Raw genomic sequence first — 19,772 nt, 5'->3', positions numbered from 1 at the left:
TGGCCCAAGTGCTTGGGCCCTGCACCAGCATGGGAGACCAGGAAGAAGCACCTGGCTCCTGGCTTCGGATCGGTGCAGCGCGCCGGCTGTAGCAGCCATTTGGGGAGTGAACTAACAGAAGGAAGACCTTTCTCTCTGTCTCTAACTTTACCTGTCAAATAAATAAATAAAAGCAACAATAAATTTTTCAGTACCTTTCAAAAGACTTAAGTCAGTAGACTCACCTTGACTAATGCTAACTCAGTTCAATTTATATAGCAAGGGAATGGAAAACTACTTCAGATTGGTTTCAGTACGTACAGAATCCTTCTCAGCAAAGCAATCTACAAAATTAGAAAACTCAACCTACTTAAAATAGGTTACAATAAAAGTTTAAACAAAACTTTAAATTTACTTTGGGGAAGCACAAAAATCTGAAATTATTATCCAATACTAATTTAGATCTATCTTCATTCCATATGGGTGCCTGCAAGGGCAATGAATTCACTTTCTAAGTCTCCTCAGAGAAACCCATTCTCACTTTTTAGAAGTTTTATTTATTTTAAGAGACAGAGAGATATAGAAAGAGGAAGTGGGAGGGAGGGACAGCACGCACACTGAGAGCTTTCATCCCTGCCTCATTCCTGAAATGCTAACAATGGCACTGCCTGCTGAGCCTAGCCAAAACTGGTCTCCCACATGGGTGGCAGGGACCCAATACCTGCTACCTGCTTCCCAAGGTACACATTATCAGAAATCTAGAAATTGGGAGCAGAAGACACCAGCGCTGTGGCATAGTGGGTAAAGCAGCAGCTGTAACACCAGCACCCCATACGGGCGTCAGTCAGAGTCCCGGCTGCTCCAGTTCAAATCCAGCTCCACACAAAATGGCCTGGGAAAGTAGTGGAAGATGGCCCAAGTACTTTGGACCCTGCCACCAAAGCAGGAGATCTAGATGAAGCTCCTGGTTTCGGCCTGGCCATTCCCAGCCATTGGGAGTGAACCAGTAGTGAACCACTCTCACACTGTAACTCTGCCTTTCAAATAAATAAATTGGGGGAAAAAAAAAAAAACAAACAAAAACTGGAAATAGAGCCAGGACTGAAACCCAGACACTCTGATAATGGATGAGGATATCCCAAGCAGCACTAAACCAAACAGCCACCCCCATTTTCAATTCTTAAATAAAAGCCACAGGAATACTAGCATGCACATCTTCTTCCTGATCTTCTAGACAAGAGTACCTCTTCTAGGCTTTTCAGATCAAAAACACATTTTATCCAATAAACAGCTGAACCTAATAGAGAACTACAAATCAATCCTAAATATTGTGAACTATATAGCAACCCTTCCTTCCATTTCAGCTTTCTGCCTCAATTTGGAGCTACATAACAGATCAAGAAGGCCTCCTTTAAGATAGCTTTATCTAGGAACAACTACAGTATGAAATACTTGTATAAAACCCTAGACGAAATACAGAAACAGCACTGTTGTAAACAGTGTCAAATTCAATATTTAAAAACTAAAAAGGGAGCCGGTGTTGTGGGTAAAGCCATCACCTGCAAAAGCCAGCATCCCATATGGGCACCTGGACATGTCCCAGCTACTCCACTCCACTTCCAATCCAGCTATCTGTTAATAGCATGAGAAAAGCAGAGGAAGAAGGCCCAACTGTCCGGGCCATGAGGAAGATGTGGAAGACCCAGATGAAGCTCCAGGCTTAGGCCTGGCCCAGCCCTGGCCCTTACGGCCATATGGGAGAACGAACCAGCAGATGTGTCTCCCCTTCTCTGTAACTCTTTTAAATAAATAAATTTGAAAGGCAGAGTCACAGAGAGGAATGGCGGGAAATTCAGAGATTGTCCATTCACTGGTTCATTCCCAAATTGCCAGAGCTGAGCCAGGTCTCGAAGTGGGTGCAGGCACTCAAGGACTGGGGCCATTTTCTGCAGATTTTCCCAGATGCATTACTAGGGAGCTAGATTGGAAGTGGAGCAGCCAGGACTTGAACCAGCACCCAAATGGGATGCTGGCACTGTAGGCAGTGGCAAAAGTGCTGGTCCCAAATAAATAAATCTAAAAAAAAAGAAAAAAGTACATCATCATGTCATAGGAAATTGCCATACTCTTTAAAAAAAAAAAAAAAAAGTTGGCCGGCGCCGTGGCTTAACAGGATAATCCTCCACCTTGCGGTGCCGGCACCCCGGGTTCTAGTCCCGGTCGGGGCGCCAGATTCTATCCCAGTTGCCCCTCTTCCAGGCCAGCTCTCTGCTGTGGCCTGCAGGATGGCCCAAGTGCTTGGGCCCTGCACCCGCATGGGAGACCAGGAGAAGCACCTGGCTCCTGGCTTCGGATCAGCGAGATGCGCTGGCCGCAGCGGCCATTGGAGGGTGAACCAATGGCAAAAAGGAAGACCTTTCTCTCTGTCTCTCTCTCTCACTGTCCACTCTGCCTGTCAAAAAAAAAAAAAATTAAAAAGCTCAATGCTGGAGCCACTGCCTTAGGTGCTGGCATCCCATTTGGGCACTGGTTCTGGTCCTGGCTGCTCCACTTCCAATCCAGCTCTCTGCTATGGCCCGGGAAGGCAGTGGAGGATGGCACAAGTCCTTGGGCCCTGCACCCACATGGGAGACCAGGAGAAGCACCTGGCTCCCGGCTTCGGATCAGCGAGATGCGCTGGCCGCAGCGGCCATTGGAGGGTGAACCAATGGCAAAAAGGAAGACCTTTCTCTCTGTCTCTCTGTCTCTCTCTCTCACTGTCCACTCTGCCTGTCAAAAAAAAAAAAAAAATTAAAAAGCTCAATGCTGGAGCCACTGCCTTAGGTGCTGGCATCCCATTTGGGCACTGGTTCTGGTCCTGGCTGCTCCACTTCCAATCCAGCTCTCTGCTATGGCCTGGAAAAGCACTGCAAGACAGCCCAAGTCCTTGGGTCCCTGCACCCGTGTGGGAGACCTGGAGGAAACTCCTGGATCCTGGCTTTGGATGGGCACAGTTCCAGCTGTTGAGGCCAGTTGGGGAGTGAATCAATGGGAGGAGGACCTCTCTCTCTCTGCCTCTCCTTTTCTGTGTTTAACTCTTTCAAATAAATAAAAATAAATCAAAAAAAAAAAAAAAAAACCTCACTGCTGTCTTATTTCTTTTAAATTAGGCAGAAATCTCAAGTTGAAGATTTCATTTTACAGCTATCTGGAATTCCCAAAATAAAAAATAACTAATGTTTCTTGAGTTTGTGTTTGAAAGTTTTACTGTCATTCCTTCAGTAAAGATTAAGCTCTAAGTACAAGGAAGTAGCAGAATATAAAAAACGTATCTTTGTCTTCAAGGGCTACAGAGTTTTCAGAGCAGTTAAATTTTTTTGTAACCTGAAACTCCAGAATATCAATAATTCTCACCACCACCCACCAGGTGTCCTGCATAAGGGACACTAATTTTAATTGGAAAAAGACATCCTTAAGAATGCTAGATGCCATTGTCACTGACATTTCTTGATCCAATCAGGGCATATAAAGGTCTCAATACATACTGACAACATAATGTTCAGGAATTCGTTAAGCAAATCAAAATGCAGAAAATGTCTAAATCAACACATTTGAAATCTACCATAATATTAAATGTTGAACCATACAACGAAAAATAAATGGGCACTCCACACCCAGCCGCAATACCACCATTTTGGCAACTTAAAGGCAGAAAGGATTACTATGTTATTTTCTCCTCTCACAACCAGGAACTGACTTGTGAAAAACTGCCTGGCAACAGTGGTTCAGATCTCTCCACCTTCCTCCTTACCCACTCAATCCCATGATTAATGGGGAGCATAAGGGGAAGTCTAAATGCAAGTTTTTGTTTTTTAGGTTTTAAAGGTTTTTTTATTTATTTGAAAAGCGGAGTTTCAGGGAGAGGGACAGAGATCTTCCATCTGCTGGTTCACTCCCCAAATAGCCACAACAGCCAGGGCTGGGCCAATCCAAATCCAGGAGCTTCTCCCAGGTCTCCCAGGTGGGCGGCAAGGGCCCAAGGACTTGGGCCATCTGTCACTACTCCCAGGAGCAATAGCAGGGAGTTAGATTGGAAGTGGAGCAGCCAGTAATCGAATCAGTGCCCAAATGGGATGCTGATGTTGCAGGTGGCGGCCTTATCCACAATGCCAGCCCCTAAATGCCAGCCCACTTTAAAAAAAAAAAAAAAAGTGCAGGTGTGTTCAACAACTGACAAAAGAGTTTAAGACACCCACGGTACCATTTAGTCAATTTCTATTTAAGAAACAAACTGGGACAATGAAATGTTCGTAGGAAAGAGAAAATGCTTAGGTGAACTACTCCAGGGTGCATTTTTAGCTCATGTGACCTTCCAAAGTGTTCCAAGTATGTGAACGTAGATGTGTGGGCATGTATGTATTTATAGGAAGACGTGTTGAGAGCTATAAAAAAGAAACACATGAATAAATTCCAGAACATTGAGTGCTACAAGACCATAGTCTTAATTTTTAAGAAAAGAAAGCAAAACTTAAGACTTGCGCTAAGGTCAAACTTGCTAGTGACAGAACTTGGTCACAGCAGTCAAATCTTCAATTCAAAGGACAATCTTATCTTCAATTATTCTAATCCCACCACGTCTTTAGTCTTAAATTTATACTTTCCCTGTAGAGATCACCATTGTCTTCTCCCTTCAGTACAGGTTCTTAGTCTTCCTTTAACTCATTAAGCCCCAAGTTTTCAATTTTGGGAAAACTTTAGCAACAGAATATTTATTTCAAATTTACCAATTAAGTTCTTTACAGGTGTCCCTACATGTAGGACAATGGGTTAAGACTCATTATCCCATTAACTCATTTTCTTCCAAGACTCACATGTGGTTCTCAAAAGTGTGGTCTGAGAATCCCTGAGGATCCCAACACACTTTTTCACAGTTCTAAAATGATCAAAACAATGCCTTTTGGAGGGCAGGCATTTTGCCTAGCAGCAAACACTGGTTGGGACACCTGCATTCCCTAAGGGAGCACCCAGGTTCAGTTTCTACTCTGGCTCCTGACTTCAGCTTCCTGCAAATGCTGTCCCTGGGAGGCAGCAGTGATGCTCAATAATTGTAGTCCTACCACCCAGCAGGAGACTGAGGTTTTGGCACAGCCATTGAAGCCATCTGGGGAGTTAACCAGCAGACAGTAGCTGTCTCTGTCTCTTTACCCGTCAAATAAATGCCTTTGTCTCTCATAAATGCACAGCACAGCTTTCTAAAGGGTTTATGTCATGTGATCTGTTCCTCCATTCAGTCTGTTGCAATACAAAAATACAACTGACTCCATGACACGGAAGAGTTGAAAAATGTGAAACTGAAGCCAATGCTGTGGCACAGTGGGTTAAGCCACCCACTGTGACACTGACATATGGGCACCAGTTTGAGTGCCAGCTGCTCCATTTCCAATCCAGATCCACGCTAATGGCCTGGGAAAGCAGAAGATGGCCCAACTGCTTGGCCCCTGTGGGAGACCAGGACGAAGCCATTTGGGGAATGAACCAGCAGATGGAAGATCTCTCTCTCTCTCTCTCTCTCTGCCCCTTTCTCTGTGTAACTCTGCTTTTCAAATAAATCTTTAAAAAAAACAATAAAACTATGTCACCCTTTTCCCTATCACTTTGCTTTAGCTTTTTTTTAAAATGTATTTGTTGCTACATAGTGAATTTTTAGAAATATTTTAAATGATCTCATCTTTATTTCTAATGCACTAAGAACTGATGAACAAAACTGGGGTCCTCAATAATGTAAGTGTATAAAGGGATCCTACAAACAAGTCAGAGAATCACTAGCCTACCTCACTGCTAAATAAGCCTTCTTTCATGGCAAATTCCAGAGCCTCACACTGCTTACCTTCAGAGAAGTGTTCCTCCAGCTCTAGGAATGCCTCAACTACTTCAGATAACCGGTGTTACCCTAATCTACAAAAAATAAACTCTTCTAATCACTTCTGATACAGAATTTTTATAAAACCATGGTAGAGGGAGGGTATTTGGCATGAGGTTAAATTACTGCTTGGGATGTCTTCATCCTGTAACACAGTACCTGGTTTAGTCCAGATTCCTCTACTTATAATCCAGCTTCTTGCTAATACGTATCCCTGGGAGGGAGAGGTCAACGGCTCAAGTAGTTGGGCCCCTGCCACACACATGGGACCCCAGATTAACTTCCAGGTTTCTGGCTTTGGCCTGCCCAGCTCTGGCTGTTGAAAGCATCTGGAGAGCAAAAAGTAGATATGGGATCTTTGTCTCTGTTCCTGCCTTTCAAATTAAATGAAAATAAATGTTTTTTTTTTTTTTAAATGGAAGCTGTAACTTTATGTCTGGTTCTCAAACAAGACACTTTATAAAAGCATCATCAAAAATGATGTGTCATGTTGCATACTTACCTTGGTTGAGAAAATGCCTGCGTATCTTACAGGTCTCTCCTGAACACAAAAGATGCCAACACGTAGCTTTTCATTTTATTTGGTAGATTCATCTAATCATGTTTCATTTTCCTCCTGAAGCCCTCCTCCTTCCACCAAGAGCCACTTTCAATGTACCTGCACGTCCTTAACTTCAGCTGTCCTCAGACCAAACCATCCTACAAAACTGCCCCGGGTCTGGCTCTCTCAAACAAGAAACAGCATTCTTGCATGTATTCCAGGACCCTTCTAGAAACCCACCCATCCCTCTATAATGCAAACTATTTCCTCAGCATGCTGGGATTGTTATCTGCTCCTATAAGAAACTCCTTAATTAAATAAAACCTCTCCAGAAGCGTCACTCATATCTACCTGGTTTCATGAACCTTTTCTCAACTACTGCAGCAGCCCTCACCCAATTCCTCTCATCATCAGTGCCTCCCATTTCCTGCCTAGGGGAGGTCAATTAGACCTAAACAACTTAAAAGTATCATCCATTTCCTGTTGCACCGTGAATTCCCGAAGATTTAACAAAACTCTCAGCTCTACCCAAGGCCTGAAATACTACTAAACATCTTACCACTTAGGTGTAAGAAATAAGGAAAAATCAGGGCCAGTGTTGTGACAGTGTGTCAAGATGCCACTGGCAATGCTGCCATCCCACATTTGAGAGCAGGTTTGAGTCCCAGCTGCTCTGCTTCTGATCCAGCTCCCTGCTAATGCACCTGGGAAGGCAGTGGAAGATGCCCTGCTTGGGCCCCTGTCACCCACATGAGACCCCCAAATGTAGTTCCAGGCTCTTAGCTTCGGCCTGGCCCAGCTCTGGCCATTGCAGCCAACTGGTAAGTGAACCAAGAAATGGAAGATCTGTCTCTCCCTCACTCTAAAATTCTGCCTTTCAAATAAACAAATGTATTTAAAGACATACATAAATATCGAAAATCTTTTATCACAGACTATGGTTACCATACTGTCCTCTGGAAATGGAAGGGCTAATTGCCCGGTAGTGGTATTTTGTGCTGGGTGTATCTATTGAAATACCAACTATATTTCATGAAATGTACTGATATTCCATGATAATTCAAATTTTTAAAACAAATTTAAAAATTTTTAAATATAAAAAATACTCTGAAAAATACAAGGGAGTTGTTTACTGAAGTAATTAACAATTTCATTTTTATAATTTTACAGTTTAAAACATATTTGTGGGGCCAGCGCTGTGGATTAGCATAAGGACACCACTTGCAGTGCCAGCATCCCATATGGGCGCCAGTTCTAGTCCCGGCTGCTCCATTTCTGATCCAGCTCTCTGCTGTGGCCTTGGAAAGCAGTGGAACATGGCCCAGGCCCTTGGGCCCCAGCACCCCTGTGGGAGACCCAGGTTCCTGGTTCCTGGCTTTGGATCGGCACAGCTCTGGCAGTTGCGGCCAACTGGAGAGTGAACCAGCAGATGGAAGACCTCTCCCTCTCTCTCTCACTCTCTCTGCTTCTCCTTCTCTGTGTAACTCTTTCAAATAAATAAATAAAAATTGACATATTTGGTGAAGAAAGATCATAACCACAAAACTGTGTAGGTACAAAATAAAAAGTACCTCTTTAATCCTTCCAACCTATACCCAAGGGGTTGACAGTTTTCGTGAACAATCTAAACAATTTCAAAGTAGATACAAATGTGTACAGGCCTACTTCAGGAAAAGAAAATATATACACAGAGATAAATCTTTCTAAATGTTATGTGTACCTTGCTTTTTCCATTTCAATAATCAGCATATGGAGTTCTTTTTAGATGGCTATATAATAGAGACATGCCCTATTTAATGTAACCAATGCTGTACAGATGAGCATTTCAAGGCTTTGCTTTATCTTTTTTTTAAAACAAAAATTTGTTTATTTGAAAGGCATAGTTACAGAGACAGACAGAAGGGGAAAGGACAAGAGAGAGAGAGAAACTTCTATCCACTGGTTCACTCCCCCAAGTGGCCTACTGGGCCTTTGGCTGGGTATCCTTTGTGGATGGCAGGGGCCCAAGGAATTGGGCCTTCCTCTTCTGCTTTCCCAGACCATTATCTGGGAGCTGGAGCAGAAGTGGAGCAGCACGGACTCAAATCAGCACCCCTATGGGATGCTGGCACTCCAAGCAGCAACTAAACCCACTGCACCACAGCACTGACCCCAGTATTTTGCAATCTCAAGGCTTATAGTACCTTATACAGGATAACAAAAACAAACTTTTTTTTTTTTCGGTTTCCTTATTTTTTTTTTTTTATTAAACTTTTATTTAATGAATATAAATTTCCAAAGTATAGCTTGTGGGTTACAATGGCTTCCCCCCTCCCACAACTTCCCTCCCGCCCGCAACCCTCCCCCCTCCCGCTCCCCCTCCCCTTCCATTCATGTAAAGATTCATTTTCAATTCTCTTTGTATACAGAAGATCAATTTAGTATATATTAGGTAAAGGTTTCAACATTTTGCCCCCATAGCAACATCGAGTGAAAAAACTACCATTGGATTACTAATTATAACATTAAATAGCAATGTACAGCACATTAAAGACAGAGATCCCACATAATTTTTTTTTCAAAATAATTAATTTTCTATGCCATTTCCATTTTAACATTTTAAGATAAAAATTGCTGGTTTATAGATAATGCTGGTGTGTATTCTTAATTATCTAATTGCTGCCAAAAAAAAAATCTTCTAAAAACTTCTCAATTTATATCACCACCAGTATTGCTTTTTTTAAAAAAGGAAATGGATAATTCAGCAGTGTACAGCCAAAGGGTCTGAGAGAAAAGGTGTTAGGAACCAGCAATTGTAGGCAGCCCATAAACAAGTTATAGACAAGTCAAGGTCAGTCTTGGCTTGTGGAATTCCTGGGAGGAAAAAAAGTCACCTATTCCCATGCTCCAGGAGAATGATCAAACAAGAACACTCCGCCAAAATTAACTATGTTATGATTGTGTTGCAGAAAGCCTGATAAGTTGCTTGCCTTTGTTGTTCACTTCTGTGTGGCCTTGAGCTGCAGCTGGTTATGTATAAAATATCGCTGAGACGCTGGAATAAACGAGCCTTGATCAGACTTTTGTCTTGGCTCCATTCTCTGCGCCCTTGTCCCTCTTTTCATTCCCACTCCCTCCTTCAGGTTCCGTTGGACAGGTGCGGCTGGCCCGCATCAGGTGGCGCCCAACGTGGGGCCTGAATACGAGGGACAGAAGTGAGGAACCCCGCCAGAAAGGCTGCAGCGACAACAGAATAATGAGAGGAAGACGGTAAGGACCCAATACCGCTCGCCTCCGGATAGGTGTGAAAGGGGCAATTATGGGACAAGCACAAGGTAAGCAGGCCGTGATAAAGGCTATAAAGACTCCATTACAGACGCAGGGAATAGGGTTAAAAAAGGCGAGCCATAGAACAGTTCATTAATGCTATAGGAATAGTCAGTCCTTGGTTCGCAGAAGAAGGAGTCGTGGATGAGCAACATTGGGATTTGCTCGGAAAAGATTTAAATGCGCATTTAAAGAAACAAAGCAAGCCGTGACAAAGGCTGGAAAAACTTTATTGCAGATGTAGAGAATAGGGTTAAAGAAACAAACCCATAAAGTAATTTACCAGTGCTGTTAAAAAAATTAGTCCTTGGTTTGTTGAAGAGGGTGTTGTGGATAAGAAACACTGGAAGTAAAAAATATAGATCAGTGTACACTGGACACCCCCCACCCTGCATTTAAATAGTTCATTTAAAGTAAATGTTATCTGTTATAAAGTTAATATTACTATGTGAAATAAGGAATTGTGGTGACAAAGTGTCCGGACTACCCATTCTGTTTTTGTATTATGTACTAACTCTACCCTTATTATTGATAGGAATGCTTGGGCAGATTATGCATGGTTTTCTTTACAAAAAAATATAAATCAAAATATGCCGCAAATAGTTAAGATTGCACAAACCTACAAGAATGGAACAATTACAGATAGTAAGAGGCTACTATCATTATGGCTAAATGGTTACCCACCGTGTTCCATCCGCTGAAAAATTTGTTGTCTTATCAAAAAGAGATGTTACAAATGTGCGGCTGGCCCGCATCAAGCAATAGGTCCAACATCACCAACCAGTGTCACTGTTTCTTAGACATACATGAGGCAACACAGAATCACTAGCACCTGTTCTGATCATTAAGTGTTGGTCAACACTGTGGGTAAGACAACTTTCAGTGTTAACATTTTTCCATGTCCTTGAATTTGCAATCTATAAGAAATACATTAAATATGAAGATTGAATGCTTCTATTGGGCTGTGCAGGAACAAACAATGGGAAAGTAAATGCTTTGATAAAACCCCTGCCAGAAATTTGCAAATCAAAGTAGAATTGAGACTGGAGTAAATTACCACCCAATATGAATGAAAAGGCCTTGTAAAAATGATAAACAAAAAGATTTAATCATTTGAGGGTCTTCCTAGTTTAACATCAACTGCATCTTCACAGACTAAATAGTTCTAACAAGCAAGGTCCAAGCACCCTGTTGGTTACTAATTAATAGAAAGTCACAAACATCTCTTTCTAGTTTACCGTTTTAGAGAGTGAATGTTAACAGGAGATATGATTTGCTATGCTAAATAAAAGCCTTCATTAACAAGAAGTGACAGGATCACAACCCTGCTGCTGATAAACTGCCAACGTACCAGAAACATTCAATGAAAGGTTGCCCGTTTAACATATTGCAGCTTTAAAACAAATCGCTTCAGAACAAACAGTTCTATGTCAAGGCAAGTCTACCACATACCAGATGGAGCTGCTGTTGTACCCTGGATATTGTGTGTGTATGTGTGTGTATGCACACACGTGTTTACAGGTATGCACTAGGTATTCCATAGGAGTGCACCTATTTGAGTCCAGGCTGCTACACTTCCAATCTAACTCCTTGCTAATGTTCCTGGGAAAGCAGAATATATTGGCCCAACTGCTTGGGCCCCTGCCACCCTTATGGGAGACCCAGATAAAGTGCCAGGCTCCTGGCTTAGGTCTGGCCCAGCCCCAGCTGCATCGCAACCAGATCATTCCCTGCATGTGCAAGTAAATAGTTAAATCTCACTAGCAAGAATACTGCAAATGTATCAGTCTTAGTCATTCAGAGGAACGGATAGAGAAAGAGTACAATAAATACAGCAGTCATCTTAAAATCTTAACTTATCTAATATCCAGTAATTAATTATTATAAAAAGTGATATCCATAAAGACATATAAATGCTCAGTAGTTTAAACATTAAGAAATGTTACTGAGGCCAGTGCTGTGGCGCAGCGGGTTGAAGCCCTGGCCTGAAATGCCAGCATCACATATGGGTGCTGGTTCTAGTCCCGGCTACTCCACTTCTGATGCAGCTCTCTGCTATGGCCTGGGAAAGCAGCAGAAGATGGCCCAAATCCTTGGGCCCATGCACCCATGTGGGAGACCCAGAAAAAGCTCCTGGCTCCTGGCTTCGGACTGGTGCAGCTCCAGCTGTTGCAGCCATCTGGGGAGTGAACCAGCAGATGGAAGACCTCTCTCTACCTCTCTCTGTAACTCCTTCAAATAAATAATATTTAAAAAAAAAAAAAGAAATGTTACTAACTCCAAGTGGTCAAATATATGTTATATATGGTAACTTCGTTATAACAAGAATACCAAACCTGAATATACCATTAACATTTTTTGTAAACTTACATGTCATATTTACCTTTTGTGTATGTAATTTTATAATTTTAACCTTTTAAGTTTTAAGATTTGAAATTTTTTTTTAAAGTTTTATTTATTTCAAAGTTAGAGTTACACAGACAGAGAGGGAGAGATAGCTGGTTCACTCTCCAGATTGCTCCAATGGCCAGGTCTGAGCCAGGGAGAAACCAGGAGTTGGGTACTTCATCCAGGTCTCCCACATGGGTAGCAGGGAAACAAATACTTGGGCCATCCTCCATTGCTTTTTCCACACCATGAGCAGGGAGCTAGATCAGAAGTGGAGCAGCCAGGACACAAACTGGTGACCATATGGGATGCCGGTGTGGCTGGTTGTGGCTTTACCCCATATACCTCAATGTTAGCCCCTTAACCATTAAAGAAACAGGATCCACTATATTCAAGAAATAAGAGTGCAGCCTACTATAATCAAGAAACAAGGTTGTAGGACGGAGTCACTGACATCAAAAAATTTCCAATATAGTAAAAACCAACATTTAAGGAGTTTCTTAAAAATTTAAACCAATTTAAAGAGTCATCAGTGGAGGCCAGCACCGTGGCACAGAGGTAAAGCTGCAGCCTGCAGTGCCGGCATCCCATATGGGTGCCAGTTCAAGTCCACCTGCTTCACTTCAAATCCAGCTCTCTGATATGGCCTGGGAAAGCAGAAGAGGATGGCCCAAGTCCTTGGGCCCCTGAACCCGTGTGAAAGACCCAGAAGAAACTCCTGGCTTCAGATTGGCTCAACTCCAGCCATTGAGACATCTGTGGAGTGAACCAGCAAATGGAAGATCTCTCTCTCTTCCTGCCTCTGCCTTTCAAATCAATCAATCAATCTTTAAATAAATACATACATAAATAGCGAGCCATCAGCAACAGACAGGACACCCAAGGCAATGGGAAGTCATCAGACCAGGGCCCCCTTCTTCACTGACCCCCAACTCTCACCTCAGCAGTCCATGTAATATCTGAGTATCAGAATCTTCCTGTCCTAAACTAAGACTTTTATTTTTTGAAATTACATCCAGAAAAGAATATGGAGGCTACAGTGCACATTATCACTGACTTCTTTCTGCATTTAGAGAAAAAGGGCCCAAGATCTGAAAGTGGCAATAAGATTTAACAAAAAAAAAAAAAAAAAAAGTACACTCACCACGTAAACATCAAACAATTATAGGTGGAATAAACTAAAAGGGAACCAAAGTTTTGATTATCTTCCAATAGTAATATTCCAAATGTAATATTCAAACAAAACTGGTTCAGCCACTAGAACCCACTTCTCTGAGGAAACCAGGAGTATACTCAAGGAAGCATAAAGAGCTCATCAGCGGCCGGCGCCGCGGCTCAATAGGCTAATCCTCTGCCTGTGGCGCCGACACACCAGGTTCTAGTCCCAGTTGGGGCGCTGGATTCTGTCCCGGTTGCCCCTCTTCCAGGCCAGCTCTCTGCTGTGGCTCGGGAGTGCAGTGGAGGATGGCCCAAATGCTTGGGCCCTGCACCCCATGGGAGACCAGGAGAAGCACCTGGCTCCTGGCTTCGGGTGCGCTGGCCGCAACACGCCAGCCGTGGCGGCCATTGGAGGGTGAACCAACGGCAAAAGGAAGACCTTTCTCTCTGTCTCTCTCTCACTGTCCACTCTGCCTTTCACAAAAAAAAAAAAAAAAAAAAAAAAAAAAAAAAAAAAAAAAAAAAAAAAAAAGCAGCTCATCAGGTCAGAAAGATATTATTTAAAAATATGTCACTGTGCTGTTGGATTCTGATGATCTGTGTGGATGAAGAAACCTGCCAGATGGAAGAAACACTTCCTCCTCAATTCCCTTGGCCTCTCTTTTTCTTTAGTTTTCGATTGCTTAGAGTAATTTGTTTCTACTCATCTCTAACAAGAATACATAGCCCTTTAGGATTAACAGACTCCACCAAAGCCACTCAGCTCCTCATCTTTCTCAACACTTTGACAATAAATGTCTTCCAAGGTTTCTATGAAGAAAACTACCTAAGCCTCTCTCACTCCCAAATATATTAGACAACACCAAATTAATAGGGTGCTTCCCTTCAGTTTAAATTGAAATAGAGGTAGGATGCAGACATGGTAGTTTATAAACACAACCCAGAGTGCCTGGATTCTAGTCCTGGCTCTGTCGTCCATTCTAGCTTCTTGCTAACACACACACTGGCAAGAAGCAAATGATGGCTCTAATACTTGGGTCCCTGCCACCCATGTGGGAGATCCGGACAGTTCAGCCTGATTCAGCCCTGTTGCCAGCATTTGGGGAGTGAATCAGTAAATGGGAGCTCACCCTTTCCTCAACTCTGTCCATTTATTTGATTTTCAAATAAATTTTTAAATAAATTAATACTGAGGGGAACACAGTATCATAAAGAAATGGGGTAGGTTGCTAAGATCTGGCAAAGAAAAACGATTACAATAAAAGGTTACTCATAAACTAATAAAATAATCCAGTCAATGACAAAATAAAACTTTAGATGAATTGATGAAGTCCTTTACGCAAAATAAAAAGCCTAACACTACTCCTCTTACATTCCCTGCCTCAATGAATACACTGGAAAAGTGTTACTAAAAAACTGATACATTTGATTTCAAAATCAGATACAGACAGCACATTTTCAAAGTCACAGATGAAGAGAATAAAGAACAAGACAACAGACAACTGGGATTTCACTACAGGAACTGACATTTTTTTGTAAAATTTTAGAGTAAAGGCTGCCTAATTACATGTCCTTAAAAGAACATTAAGATTCGCTTCTCAGCTGTTTTTAAAAAATACAAAACATGGGGCTGGCGTTGCATGCAGGACGTTAAACCGCCACCTGTGACACTGGCATCCCACAGGAGCAACAGTTCAAGTCCCAGCTGCTCTGGTTTGGATCCAGTTCCCTACTAACGTGCCTGGGAAAGCAGCAGAAGATGCCCTAAGTATTTGGACCCCTGACACCAACATGGGAGATCTGGATGGAGTTCCAGGCTCCTAGCTTTGGCCTTACCCGGCCCTTTCCATTGTAGCCATTTGGGGAGTCAACCAGCCAGAGGAAAATCTGTCTCTCCCTCTTTGTGTAACTCTGCCTTTCAAATAAATAAATGGATAAATCTTTTTAGGAAAAAAAAATCAGATCTATGGTGAGATACAAGCTACTTAGCAGGGATCAGCTCCAGAACTCCAAAGTTCACCGTGACTTTATCAAGGAGAATAAATTTTAGGGCCCCATATATCCTCATATTTTAATGTTTGTAAAACTAAAAGCAAAAGTGTCTCTCTGTAATGCAGGCAGAGGGTAGCTGAGGGAGAAGAATAAGCCAGCAAACGACCTTCCCTAACCATCTCCAAGTTATGTTAGTTGTTCCAAAGCCTCCTAACCCTTCACAGCATAAATCATAATTGTAAACTATAATCTGTAGAACTTTAATATGTGTCTCCTCCAATAAAGCCTAAGCTAAGTCAGCAGAAACTATACTGTGCTCCTCAATGTGCCCTGAACATGTAAAAGTGTGTGTGGCATAAAGAAGGAACACATACTTTTATAAAGAAATAAACTTTTGCACAGGAAACAAAGAAATTTTCACCTATAAATTGGCAAAAATATTGGTTTAAATTACTGCAGGGCAGAAAAGACTGGATCAGCAATTAAAAGAGTAAATGGCTGAACAATCAAAAAGACAGGAAAATATCACTGAGGTCCAGAGACCAGACACAATAAAACCATACAATTTTAAATCCTATTGAAGGTAGAGGTCTAGCAAAGATTTGTAAGTTTTAAAGCAATGACTACTAAAAACTTAAGATTTTGCCAAAAATTCATTATAAGCATTTTCAAAGATTCATTAGCCATTTAACAAACTACAGAAAATTGTCATAAGGAATGGGAAGGACAGCAAAATATTAGCCATAATAAAAAATTCCTGGTGGATAAAGTTCCATAAAATTCCTTAAAGAGACTCTGAAATAGAATAGGACATTCAAGACTTTACAAGTCCTTATAACTCTTTCTGTTTCTGAATTCCTTAGTGAATTGCCAACTACTGAAATGTTTTAATCAATAAAATTTTGGTAGTCTATGCCATTTTTTTAAAAAACATATACACAGAGCAATTAAAGATAAATGTTGTATATTCATTAAGGTTAAAATTTAAGATTGAAGGGGCAGGCACTGTGGCACAGTGAGTAAAGCCACCGCCTGCAGTGCCTGCACCCCATAAGGTCGCTGGTTCAAGTGCTGGCTGTCTCACTTCTGATCCAGCTCTATGCTATGGCCTGGGAAAGCAGTAGAGGATGGCTCAAATCCTTGGGCCCCTGCACCTGCCTGGGAGATCCAGAATCTCCTGGTTCCTGGCTTTGGATGGGCACAGCTCCAGCCACTGCAGCCAACTGGGGAGTGAACCAGCAGATGGAAGACCTCTCTCTCTCTCTGCCTCTCCTTCTGTGTAACTCTTTCAAATAAATAAATAAATATTTTTTAAAAATTCTAAAAGTGCAGGTCTGGCATTGTGATATAGCATATAAAGCTGTCACCTGTGACACCAGAATCCCACATGAGCACCAGTTCGTGTCCTGTTTCACTTCCTATCCAGCTCTCTATTAATGGCCCCGGGGGGAAAGCAGTGGAAGATGGCCCAAGTGTCTGCATCCCTGCCACTCACGTGGGAGACCCAATGAAGCTCCTGGCTTCAGCCTGGCCATTGAAGCTACTTGAGGACTGAAGCAGGGGATAGAAGAGCTGTCTCTTCCTTTCTCTGTAACTTTCAAATAAATAATAAATCTTTAAAAAAGTTTCAGCACTCTGGCCTCAGAATCAGCCTTTAAGGCATTCAGATCTGGCTGAAAAGCCTACAAGTTTCTCAGGCATGGAAACCCAAGACACTCTGGGGGAAAAAAAAAAAAAAAAAAAAAAAAAAAACTAAATCAAAGATGTCTGTGAGTGAGATCCCAGAGGAAAGAACAGGCCATCAAAGAAGGAGGTACCTTTCTCTGAAGGGAGGAGAGAACTTCCACTTTGACTATGGCCTTGTCTAAATAAGATCGAAGTTTGTGAACTCAAGAGGCTTCCATAGTCTTGGCAACTCATGACAAGAGCCTCGGGTATTACTGACGTCATAAATAAGAGTGTCAATTGTTAAGTCAACAACAGGAGTCACTGTGCACCTACTCCCCATGTAGGACCTCTGTCCTTAATGTGTTATACTATGCGAATTAATGGTAAAACTACTACTCAAACAGTACTCTATACTATGTGTGTCTGTGTGAGTGCAGTCTGTTGAAATCTTTACTTAGTATATACTAAGTTGATCTTCTATATATGAAGATAATTGAAAATAAATCTTGATGGGGCCTGCACCGTGGCTCACTTGGTTAATCCTCTGCCTGTGGCGCCAGCATCCCACATGGGCACCAGGTTCTAGTCCCAGTTGCTCCTCTTCCAGTCCAGCTCTCTGCTGTGGCCCTGGAAGGCAGTGGAGGATGACCTAATTGCTTGGGCCCCTGCACCCGCATGGGAGACCAGGAGGAAGCACCTGACTCCTGGCTTCAGATAGGCAAAGATCCGGCCGTAGCACCCATTTGGGGGGTAAACCAACGGAAGGAAAACCTTTCTCTCTCTCTCACTGCCTAACTCTGTCAAATAAATTAAAAAAAAAAAAAAAAGAAAATGAAAATGAATCTTGATGAAGAACAGGATGGGAGAGGGAGTGGAAGATGGGATGGTTTAGGGTGGGAGGGAGGTTATAGGGGGAAAAACTGCTACAATCCAAAAGTTGTACTTTGGAAATTTATATGTATTAAATAAAAGTTGGGAAAAAATGCCATATAATCAAAAAAAAAAGTTTAAGATTGGAGCTGGCGACCGGCGCCATGGTTCACTTGGCTAATCCTCCACCTGTGGCGCCGGCACCCCGGGTTCTAGTCCCGGTTGGGGCACCGGATACTAGTCCTGGTTGCTCCTCTTCTAGTCCAGCTCTCTACTGTGGCCCAGGAAGGCAGCTGAGGATGGTCCAAGGGCTTGGGTCCCTGCACCTGCATGGGAGACCGGGAGGAAGTACTGGGCTCCTGGCTTTGGATTGGAGCAGACCCGGCTGTAGCGGCCATTAGAGGAGTGAACCTTGGAAGGAAGACCTTTCTCTCTGTCTCTCTCTCACTGTCTACAACTGTTTCTAACTCTGCCTGGCAAAAAATAAAAAGACTGGAGCTGGCACTGTAGCATAATGGATTAGGCCATCTCTTGCAATGCCAGCATTCCATAAGGGCACAGGTTCATGCCTCAACTGCCTTACTTCCAATCCAACTCCCTGCTAATGCTCCTGGGAAAACACCTGAGGACAGCCTGAGTCCTTAGAGCCTTACACCCAGAAGAGAGACCTGGAAGAAGCTCCTGGCCCATCCCCAGCCATTGCAGACATTTTGGAAAGTGAAACACTAGATGAAAGATCTTTCCCTACTTCTCTCTGTAAATCTGGCTTTCAAATAAATAAAAGTCTTAAAAATTTTAAATGCCATGTTCTATAAAATTGAATTATATAAAATGCTATTCATATATTATACTGTCTAAACAATACAGAGCATCCTAGCAGATTGCACCTGACTTCTATGCTTCTCTCTGCTTTGTGCACAGTCTGCTGGACCCATTTTATACAACACATCACTTGAATTATGTAGAGACAATTCAATGAGCATATTTTCTTAGGTTTAGACCAGTTTTGTATAGCATATGTTAATATAGTCACTCTAGAATGAGTAAAATACACACCGATATATAGTAAGTCAAAAAACATGTTAAAATGTAGCTATTTCAGCTTCTCAATTTTAAGATTATGGATTAAATGATACATCATTAACCTCACCATTTAGAGGGACACGGTATCACTACATTAAGTGGACTTATTTGTGAGATTCAAAAATAATGTATTTGCACATCCAAGACATAGGAAATACTGTGTTAGTTAAAGCAGTATTTTTTGCTAATTTTCTTTGTAATGATTGAAATTCTAGTAAAGCCACTTGTCATTCATGGTTTACTTAACAGACACAAGCAGAACTTTCAATTACAAGTCTCATTACTGTTGTTATATCCTGAATTTCTACCACAAAGACACGACATGTACAGATAAAGAAATGGACAATGCACAAATCCCTTTCTAGACAAGAACAAAAAGATTACCTTGAATCTCTATTCTCTTCCCTCTGTCCAACTAATTTTCCTGCCAGTAATGTTAGAGAAACTGAATGCGATAACTTACTGAGGAAAGGTAAACTAAAAGTCATCTGTATTGGGTTAATATTTTGTTAATTCAAATGTGGACCTCATATATTCTATCAAACACCTGAACTGGGATTTCTTTTTTCTCAAAACAAAAACTGTAGTGTTTCTTAAAGTCCACCAGATTCAGAACATATTCATTTCTAAACATAATGGGGTTTACAAAATAGCCTTTACAGATTCTCTACTACAATGAGCTGGAGTTATCTGAATGCCACTTTCAGAGGAAACAAAACATGCCATATTTCAACCTTCTTTCTTGATTTCACAGCAGCCTAAAATAAGTCTGAAGACAGTGTCTTCACTCCCTCGCTTACAGAAAATAACCAAGCCATCCTTCACATGGTTCCAGAAAGTAATCCTGCAAGTCAAGACTGCCAGCTGGCATTAGAAAGACACCTGCCT

This window comes from Lepus europaeus, chromosome 12 (assembly GCF_033115175.1).
Source record: "Lepus europaeus isolate LE1 chromosome 12, mLepTim1.pri, whole genome shotgun sequence".
In the NCBI taxonomy this organism is placed as follows: Eukaryota; Metazoa; Chordata; class Mammalia; order Lagomorpha; family Leporidae; genus Lepus; species Lepus europaeus.
This window is presented reverse-complemented; position numbering follows the sequence as displayed.